Source organism: Haemaphysalis longicornis, unplaced genomic scaffold, assembly GCF_048455015.1.
Source record: "Haemaphysalis longicornis isolate Haplotype H1 unplaced genomic scaffold, Haemaphysalis longicornis Haplotype H1 scaffold_10, whole genome shotgun sequence".
NCBI classification, from domain to species: domain Eukaryota; kingdom Metazoa; phylum Arthropoda; class Arachnida; order Ixodida; family Ixodidae; genus Haemaphysalis; species Haemaphysalis longicornis.
The window spans coordinates 122,810,154-122,820,724 of NW_027526204.1; the positions used below are offsets into that span (position 1 = coordinate 122,810,154).

Below are 10,571 nucleotides of genomic sequence, written 5' to 3' on the forward strand. Positions count from 1 at the left end.
TTACGAGCTGCTGAAGGCACCAGCTGCCTGCCACACCTGAACTACAACCAGCGGCGAAAGGTCGATGGCTGTGGGCAGCGCAGCGCCCTTGTCCAGCACCAGCGCGTCTTAGATCTGGATGGTCCTGACGGCCCTCCAGGCGCAGTGTGTCGATTTGCACTGCACGCACGTGGAGACGAGGTCACCCGAGAAGCCGATGGCGACCGCGATGAGCTTGGTCCGGAAGGATCAGTCCCGGTTTCCCTCTCGCATCTCTTGGGCCGCTTGGTCGACGAGCACGTACAGCGACCGGACCACGCACGTGATGGCCACCACGTGGAAGGCGACGGGGCAGAGTACCTTGCGCTGCTCCACTGAGGAAATCTCCAGCTTCCCCCACTTGACCTCTGCGCGCACGATGAAGCTGAACTTGCACAGCTCGCAGCGTCGGGTGTTAAGCGATTTGATCCTCTCCTGCAGGCGGGCCTGGTGCACGTCACGCAGGCTGCCCGCAACGTAGGAAGGCGGGATGAAAGAGTTCGCCGCATCCGTCCAGTAGTAGCAGGTGCTGGGCATGTCGCTGTTCGTCTGGCCGTTGGAGGGCTGCGATGAGGGCCTCAGCTGCTGCTGAACTGTTGGCGACTCGGGCGCTGGGGGAGGCTGCTGGCACAGCTCTTCTGGGGAAGACCTCACCGCTGGATGCTCCATGCTGCTAGTCGTGGAACAGTTGCGGCGAAGTCGCCGTTCGATGAACATGCTCTGCCACGTCGGTCTGACTTCCCCGAACAAACTGCGAGCAAGCGTTCCACAGCTCGTGCGGATGGTGATGATGATGCTGATGAAAACGACGACGACGATTATGATGATGATGATGATGATGATGGACCATAAAAATGTTGCATATCCCCTCAGCAATTGGGTAACAACAATTTGGTTTAGTCTATTATATGGAATGCGACAACACGGAACCGGAGAACGGAAGGAAAGGAATTGTCTGAATGTTTAAGAAAAGCAAAAAATGGTGTACGGGGGTAAAGAAACCTTACCGTAGAAGGCCGAACACGGCACACCAGCCGTCTCGAAAATACATGCAGAACACTGTTTCGGGCAAAATAAAGTTATTATCATCATCACCATCATTATCCATGTGGCAGGTGCAGCTCTGTACTCCCGAGCGACAGAAGCACACAAAGAGTAAATCGCATTATTATGCGTCGCAGGGGAGTCTCTGGTCGTCTGCTTTACATATTGGAGAACTGACCTCTCGAAATTGAGAAATCTTGTACGGATTCAATTTCTCTGCAGGAGTGTACAACGAAGCGTTCTTCAGACCTTGGCGACGTAGGTATATATTAAGGTAAAGGACACAGAATCAAAAAGAGGTCAAGAACAGTTAACAGAAATAGGTATGGCAGACGTTTATTTTCCAGTAAAATCTGAAGTGTTCAAGCTCAAGGTACGTGCTCGAGCCGAGATTAGAGCCATCTGGGCCAACAGGAATTGACGATTACGGGACAGAAACATGCAAGGAAAGGAAAGAAGGCTCTGAGTAACACGAAAGGCCATAGGCCATTCCAGCCAGTGTCTGCAGAGATCTTCCACAATGGCCAAGTAGGCAAAGAAAGTGGATCTGGCGCACATATATAAAGACGTAAGAATAGGAAATTCTCAGAGCAGAAGAAAAGCGCCTTACCTTTCTGTCTCGCACTGGAGGGCACTGTGAAACATCAAAAGTTCTTGCGCCTTCAGGAGATGTTAGTCGAAATGACCTTGGGACGAGACTTTAGTGCAGGCACGAAGACGTTTCTTGACGTCGCTGCTGGCGGTTACAAGCTGGGCGCAGATGACAACTTGGCCCCGTTTGCGAAGCTGCCAGACGGCGCCTCAGCCACCAAGGAAACCTCGACCGCCGTTTGGGCAACGCTGCAGGAGCCTCTACCGCAACAGCTGTGGAGCTTCGAAGGAAGAGCAGGTCAGAGGAAGCGGCTAGAAACGCTTTTTTATGAAGTTTGCCAGCGTTATTACAGAAAAAAATCTGGCGAAACAATTGCAAATCTTATACCACCCTGCTGAAACCGGGACTGGAGGACATTGGTGGCATTTTCCAAGGACGCAGAGCAATCGCAAAGTGAAGGCGCTGATAAGGCATTGGATCTTAGCAACAGGAAAATTTGGGCGAATTGGTGATGCATGTTGAACCACAGCGCAAACGACAAGACGACAGGACGACAGCCACAGGACACACGAAGCATTGGATAAAATGTCGGAAACTGTAACTATCCCTCCGTCGGATTTTCGAATAGTTTTCATTGTGGCTGTAATTAGACGCCACCCGATGATACTATAAGCGACTCTACTAAAGCGACGTCCACGGGAGTTTTGTTAAAACAAATCCAGCGTCTGGCGCACTACTTCGCTTTCCCTAAAGTAACGTAACAACACCTGACCTAACATGCTCTAACGAACAGAAACCAATAATTCAAAACAGCAAAACCGAACCCAAAGCATAAAAATTATATTTATAACTAAAGAGCAAAAAAATTAAACTAGGCAAGAGCTGGATTCAAACTGGCGGCCTTGGTGTCAGAAAGTTAAGACGGAACGTCCATACCACAACGCCCGAAGCTCTGCGCTGTGCCAGCCTTGGCGTAAGAATTCGAATGTCGTCGGACGGCACTCCAGCCAAGGCAGCAGCGCTGAGCTGTAGTGCCGTCTGACGGCACACTAGATATTACGCCCGAAGAAAATGATATGGTACGGGCCAAAATGTATATGCGTGCATTGCGGCACACCAAACGCAATGACTGTAACAGACGTGTGCTCTGATCGGCCTATTAAGGAAATAATCCATGCGATATGTGTTGGATGGCATAGTTCAGTACACCCTTGATTGTTCGCAGGGTTTCGTAAATTGAAATGCACCCGCCTTATGGACAAAGGATGGTGCTCGCTTATCGCAAATGACTGTTTTAACTCGTACGGGTGTTGTTTGGCTCGAGCAAGACTTCCTTTTTATTTTTTTTCTCAATAAAGAAAGTTTATTCTCTCTCTCTCTCGAGCAACAACCAAAGTACATATCAAAGAATGATGGACATAGTTCTGGGCGACGCGAAGCACAAATTTCTCTGTCGCACTTGAAAGAAGTGACTGCGTTTTGGCACTCGTTTGAAGAACACATTGCGGGTTTGCCGATTGTACCCGAGCGCATGGTTGCTCCGCGCAGCTTTCAATCGTCAGCTACTGCCAAGATGCTCATCCGCAGTGCGCAGAGGGGTGTCCACTGGTTTGGACAAATGCATTGAATTGGCTTCTCTTCGGGCTTTTTCCAGGCGCGCTGTAAAAAAGCGGTAAGGCTACCACCTGCGCGGACAAGGAGCTACGACCGTGGCCCTGCCACCCGCGATACTTCTGCAAGGACCTTCACGCCTTAGAGTATCGTCTGTGGACGTCATCTACTACTGCATGGCCTCAGCTGTTGTGAGCCCGGAATAAATGGTTCGTGGGAACCTTGCCTTAGCGTACGCTCTTTGATAAATATGCGCAAGGCAGAACTGCGAAAACCTGCATCTTTTTAAAAAGAATTCCCGGACTATAGGGCTCCACCTACCGCAAAAAAAGCAATGACAGTTTGGATGTTTTACGCGCCGAAGTTAGGCGGGCCTTACTGGGTGCTCCAGATTAAATTCGATTACCTGGATACTTTCAGAAAAAAAAAATTACCATCCCTTCCTTAAAAGTTGAGAGAAGCACGAAAGCTAAAAGTGCGCGCAACCTTCCTTGAAAATGCGTCCAGTCTCTACCTGCGGGTGGCATGGCTTTGGCCGTCACCGCAAAAGCAATGCCACCGACGTCTCTTCTGCAAGGACCTCCTGGTCTTGGGGGATCGTTATACCGTCGCACGGCCTCGGCTGTTGTGAGCCGGGTATAAAAGTTTCGTGGAAAACTTGTTTCAGCGTACTCTTCTTGTCGAACAGCGGCAAGGCATAACAGCTACAGCAGAGGCGAAACTAGGGCAATAAAGAAATGAAAGCGTCCAGCCAGGTTCCAGTGGTGGAAAAACACGGAGATTGTTTTTAATGCGGCCATGGATATGTCAAACGTCGAGAAAATACATCAAAATATATTTATTTAACTAAATAGAGTCCAGTAACGCGCTGCTGAAGTCACCAGCTTCATGCCACACCTGGACTACACCCAGCGGCGAGATGTCGGTGGCTGTGGGCAGAGCGGGGCCCAGGTCCAGCACAATCGTGGCTTGGACGTCAATGGCCACTGTTGAAGGCCCTCCAGGCGCAGTGTGTCAATTTTGCACTGCACGCACGAGAAGACGAGGTCACCCGCAAGGCCGATGGCGACCACGATGCGCTTGGTCCAGAAGGGTCAGTCCAGGTTGCCCTCTCGCATCTCTTGGGCCACTTGGTCGACGAGCACGTACAGCGACCAGACCACGCACGTGATGGCCATCACGTGGAAGGCGACGGGGCAGAGTACCTTGCGCTGCTCCACTGAGGACATCTCCAGCTTGCCCCACTTGACATCTGCGTGCATGGTGAAGCTGAACTTGCACAGATCGCAGCGTCGGGTGTTAAGCGATTTGATCCTCTCCTGCAGGCAGGCCTGGTGGTTGTAGCGCAGGCTGTCCGCACCGTAGCAAGGCGGGATGAAAGGGTTCGCCGCATCCGTCCCGTAGTAGCAGGTGCTGGGCATGTCGCCGTTCGTCTGGCCGTTGGAGGGCTGCGATGAGGGTCTCAGCTGCTGCTGTACTGTTGGTGCCTCGGACGTTGGAAGAGGCTGCTGGCACATGCCTTCCGGGGAACATCCCACCGCTGGATGCTCCGTGCTCCTCGCCTTGAAACAGTCGCGGCGAAGTCGCCGTGCGATGAACATACTCTGCCACGTCGCTCTTGCCTCCCCGAGCAAGTTGCGAGCAAGCGTTCCACAGCTCGTGCAGGTGGTGATGATGATGCTGATGACGACAACGACTAGGACGACGACGATGATGATGATGGGTCATTGAAAACGGTGCATAGCCCCTCAGGAATTTGGGTAACAATAATTTGGTGTTGTCTATTATAGGAATCTAATTAAACATCAACAAACACGGAAGGAAATGACTAGTCTGAATACTGCAGAAAAGCAAAAAAAGGCTGTACGGGGGTAAAGAAACCTGACTGTTATAGGCCGAACACGGCACACCAGTCATCTCCAAAATACATGCGGCACAGTTTTGGGTATCACCGATGTGGCAGCTGGCACTCTGTGTTCCGAAAGACAGAACCACAGGAAGAGTCAATCGCAGCCCTATGCGCCGCACGGGAGCCTCTAGTCGTCTGCTTTACATATTGAAGAACCGGCCTCTGGAAATTGAGAAATCTTGTACGGATTCAAATTCTTAGCAGGAGAGCACAGGGAAGCGTTATTCAGACCTTGGCGACGTAGGTATTGAATAAAGTAAAAGACACCCAATCAAAAGGAGGTCAAGAACAGTTAACAGAAATAGGTATGGCAGACATTTATTTTCCGGTAAAACCTGAAGTGTTCAAGCTCAAGGCACGTGCTCGAGCCGGGATTAGAGCCATCTAGGCCAACAGAAATTGACAATTACGGGACAGCAACACGCAAGGAAAGGAAAGAAGGCTCTGAGTAACACGAAAGGCCATAGGCCATTCCAGCCAAAGTGTCTGCAGAGATCTTCCACAGTGGCCAGGTAGGCAAACAAAGTGGATCTGGCGCACATAGGTGGGGACGTAAGAGTAGAAAGTTCTCAGCGTAGAAGAAAAGCGCCTTACCTTTGTGTCTCGCACTGGAGGGCACTGTGAAACACCAAAATTTCTTGCGCCTTCAGGAGATGTTAGTCGAAATTACCTTGGGACGAGACTTTATTGCAGGCACGAAGACGTTTCGTGAGGTCGCTGCTGGCGGTTACAAGCTTGGCGCAGATGGCAACTTGGTCCCTTTGCGAAGCTGCCCGACATCGCCCCAGCCACCAAGGAAACCTCGACCGCCGTTTGGGCAACGCTGCAGGAGTCTCTACCGCAACAGCTGCGGAGCTTCGAAGGAACAGTATGTCAGAGGAAGCGGCTAGAAACGTTTTTATGCACTTTGCCAGCGTTATTGCAGAAAAAATCTGGCGAAACAAAATCTTAGACCATGGTGCTGAAACCGGGACTGGAGGACATTGGTGACATTCTCCAAGGACGCTGAGCAGTCGGATAGTGAAGGCGCTGATGAAACATTGGATAAAGCTTAGCAGCAGGAAAATTTGGGTGAATTGGTGATACATGTTGAACCACAGCGCAAACGACAGGACGACAGGACGACAGCAAGAGCACACACGAAGCATTTTATAAAACATTGGAAACTAGCACTGTCCGCCCGTTGGATATTCCAATAGTTTTGATAGATGGCTATAACTAGACGTCACCCGACGGTACAGTAAGCCATTCCACTAACGCGACGTCCACTAGCGTTTTGTTAAAAAAACCCCAGCGTGGCGCACTACTTCGCTCTCCCTGACGTAACGTAACAAAACCTTACTTAACGTGCCTTAACGAACAGAAACCAATCATTTAAAACACCAAAAACCAACCCAAACTATAACAATTATATTTAAAACTACAGGCGAAAAACAAATAAAGGAAAGAAGAGGTGGGCTCGAACGGGAGGCCTCGGTGTCTGATAGTTAAGACTGAACCTCCACACCACAACGTCAGATGCTCTGCGCTGTGTCAGTCATGGCGTAAATATTTAAATATCGTCGGACGGCACTCCAGCCAAGGCTGCAGCGCTGGGCTGTAGTGCCGTGGGACGACACTCAAGACAATGTGTTCGTAGAAAAGGGAGATTGGTACGGGTCAACACGTTTTTGCATGCATTACCAGAAACTGAACGCAATGACTCTGACAGACGTCTGTTTTGATCTGGCTATTAAAGAAGTAATCCATGCGAGGTCTGGTACAAGGCATACATCAGTGCACCCTTCATGGTTCACGGGCTTTTGTCAATTGAAATGCACACGCCTCGCGGTCAAAGGACGGCGTTCACTCATCGCAGAGGACTGTTTTAATTCGTACGGGTGCCGTTTGGCTTTAGAAACAACCAAAGTACGTATCAAAGAATGATTGACATACGTCTGGGCGGCGCAAAGCACACATTTCTCCGCGGCACTTGGACGAAGTGACTGCGTTTTGGCACTCGTTTGAAGAACACATTGCGGATTTGCCGATTGTACCCGAGCGCATGGTTGTTCCGCGCAGCTTTCAATCGTCATACGAGAGTATTGGTCACTTATATGGGCATGTGTTAGTTGAAGGAGGCATATCTGAGGCATAACTTTTTTTTATGTGAGTCCAGGTATGTTTAATTTTATCCATAGGGGTGATAGAGTCCAAGGCGGGAAATCAGATGACATGAGTTGTCGTCGTTGGGTAGGTACAGAGATGTTTATAGTATTTAGAGTTTCTGCGAAGCTCGAAATTTTGTTGCATCGTACAATACCTGCCAAGAACTTGGATTTTGCGTGCAGCCTATGCCTCATTTTTACTGATCTACGCCTGACTGCAGTTCTTCTGGGTTCTTCATTACATCCACCGGCCAAGCACTCTCATACCGTCTTGAGCGCCCAACATCATCTACATCTGCTGAGCTTCATGCCATCAAACAAGCACTTCGCTACATTCTCCGCCAGCAGCCAGCACAGTGGGGAATCTTTACGGATTCGAAGGCAGCACTGCAAACTCTTCGACGTGCCAGCTGCTTCAGCATTCACGAACATATATCCCGCGATGTCTCTTACCTAAATTATCTAGTTTGTGTCGCCGGACACCGCGTAATACTGCAGTGGATCCCTGCCCACTGCGGCATCATAGGCAATGAAAAAGCAGATGAGGCTGCCAAGAGAGGATTGCAACTTCGGAACGTGAGGAACATTTTCTTCACTAAGCAAGATGCCTCTAGGCTAGCAAAGGAGCTTGTTTTCAGGGAAAGAAGCACCTTCTGGTCTCTCCCGGAAAACCAGCACCCATTCCTGCATCATGTCGACCCAACTTTGGCACTGAGGTTACCGGAGCGACTTCCACGTCGGCTAGAGACTTTGCTCCATCGCTTACGTCTCAACGTGGCGCTAACACATACCTACCGCTATCACCTTGGCCTAACCTCGAACCCCTATTGTGACAACTGCGGTTCACCAGAAACCGTCGAGCACATTTTACTGGAGTGTCCTACATACTATCAAGCAAGAAACAACCTCGCACAGAAGATCGAGTGCCTCAACCACAGTTCCTTGACTTTAAAAGCACTTCTGGGACCATGGCCATCTCCCTCCTCTCAGCGTAAAGTGCTAACCGCATTATTTGAATATCTCAATGACATCGGCGTCGCTGAGCTGATATAGGACCAGACCATTCTTGCACTGTACAACCGCCCATAGACTTTTCACGTGTCGCACTGACGGACCCCAACGCACACGCTTCCTCCTTTTTTTTCACTTCTTTTATTTTCTCCTTTCTTCTCTCTCTTCCACCTTTCTTCCTATTGCAACTTTTTTTCCCTCCTCCCGTACCCCGCAGAGTAGCATGTCGGCGTTAACATGCCGGCAGACCTCTCTGCTTTCCTCTAAAAAAGAGCTTTCTCTCTCTCTTTCTCTCTTCAATCGTCAGCTTTCAACTGCCAAGATGCTCATCCACAGTGCGCAGAGCGGTGCTCACTGGTTTGGGCAAAGGCATTTAAATGGCTTCTCTGCGGGCTTTTTTGAGGCGCGCTGCAGAAGAGCGGTCGGGCTACCACCTGCGCGGAGTACGAGCTACGACCGGAGCCCTGCCACCCGCGATACTTCTGCAAGGACCTTCACGTCTTAGAGGATCGTATAAGCAGCTTATCTACCGTTGCATGGCTTCAGCTTGTGTGAGCCAGGAATAAACGGTTCGTGGGAACCTTGCCTTAGCGTATGCTCCTTTGCAGATATGCGCAAGGCACAACTACGACAAGCTGCATCTTTTTTAAAAGAATGCCAGAACTACTGGGATTCACCTATAACAAAAAATAAACCAAAGACAGTTTGGGGGTTTTACGCGCCGAATCTACAGCTCGGCTATTAGGCGGGCCTTGCTGGGTGCTCCAGTATAATTTGGATTACCTGGAGAATTCCAGAAAAAAAATTACCATCCCTTCCTTAGAAGTTAAGAGAAGCGCGAAAGCTAAAAGTGCGCCCAACCTTCCTTGAAAGCGCGTCCAGTCTGTACCTGCGGGTGGCATGGCTTTGGCCGTCACCACCAAAGCAATGCCACCGACGGCTCTCGTGCAAGGACCTCCTGGTCTTGGAGTATCGTCTGTGGCCGTATTATACCACTACACGGCCTCAGCTGACGTGAGCCCAGTATAAACGTTTCGTGGGAAGCTTGCTTTAGCGTACGCTCTTTGTCGAACAGCGGCAAGGGAGAACAGCTAGAGTAGACGCGAAACTGGGCCAAAAAAGAAATGAAAGCGTCCATCCAGGTTCCAGTGGTTGAAAAACACCGAGATCGTTTTTAATGTGGCCAGAGGCAAATCAAATGTCGAGAAAACAGGTCAAAACAAAGATTTCTTCAACCAAATATAGTCCAGCTACGAGCTGCTGGAGGCACCAGCTGCCTGCCACACCTGAACTACAACCAGCGGCGAGAGGTCGCTGGCTGTGGGCAGTGCGGCGCCCTTGTCCAGCAACAGCGCGTCTTGGACCTGCATGGATGGCCCTGAAGACCCTCCAGCCGCAACATGTCCATTTTGCACCTCACGCACATGAAGACGAGGTCACCCGAGAAGCCGATGGCGACCACGATGAGCTTGGTCCAGAAGGGTCAGTCCCGGTTGCCCTCTCGCATCTCTTCGGCCGCTTGGTCGACGAGCATGTACAGCGACCGGACCACGCGCGTGATGGCCATCACGTGGCAGGCAACGGGCCAGGGAAGTTTGGGCTGCTCCGCTGAGGACATCTCCAGCTTCCCCCACTTTCCCTCTGCGTGCATGATGAAGCTGAACTTGCACAGCTCGCAGCGTCGGGTGTTAAGCGATTTGATCCTCTCCTGCAGGCGGGCCTGGTGCCCGTCGCGCAGGCTGCCCGCACCGTAGCAAGGCGGGATGAAAGGGATCGCCGCATCCGTCCCGTAGTAGCCGGTGCGTGGCATGTCGCCGTTCGTCTGGCCGTTGGAGGGCTGCGATGAGGGCCGCGGCTGCTGCTGCACTGTTGACGAATCGGACACTGGAAGAGGCGGCTTGCGCATCCCTTTCGGGGAACACCCCAGCGCTGGATGCCCCGTGTTGCTCGCCTTGAAACAGTCGCGGCGAAGTCGCCGTTCGATGAACATGCTCTGCCACGTCGCTCTTGCCTCCCCGAGCAAATTGCGAGCAAGGTTTCGATCCAGAGCTCGTGCAGGTTATGATGATGATGCTGATGACGACGACGACGACTACGAATATGATGATGATGATGGGTCATAGAAAATGGTCCATAGCCCCTAAAAAATTCTGATAATAATAATAATTTGGTTTTGTCTCTTATAGGAATCCGATTAAACAACACGGAACCGGAGAACAGACGGAAAGGACTGGTCTGG

The 10,571-nt window shown here is 50.9% G+C and overlaps 3 pseudogenes; all 3 read right to left on the reverse strand.

Annotated features, from left to right (window-relative positions):
• LOC144160064 (E3 ubiquitin-protein ligase MARCHF8-like) lies at positions 1-687 on the reverse strand (annotated as a pseudogene).
• A 3,424-nt stretch (positions 688-4,111) lies between these two features.
• On the reverse strand, positions 4,112-4,782 carry LOC144160065 (E3 ubiquitin-protein ligase MARCHF8 pseudogene; annotated as a pseudogene).
• Positions 4,783-9,582: 4,800 nt separating this feature from the next.
• On the reverse strand, positions 9,583-10,238 carry LOC144160066 (E3 ubiquitin-protein ligase MARCHF8-like; annotated as a pseudogene).
• Between the last annotated feature and the right edge of the window lie 333 nt (positions 10,239-10,571).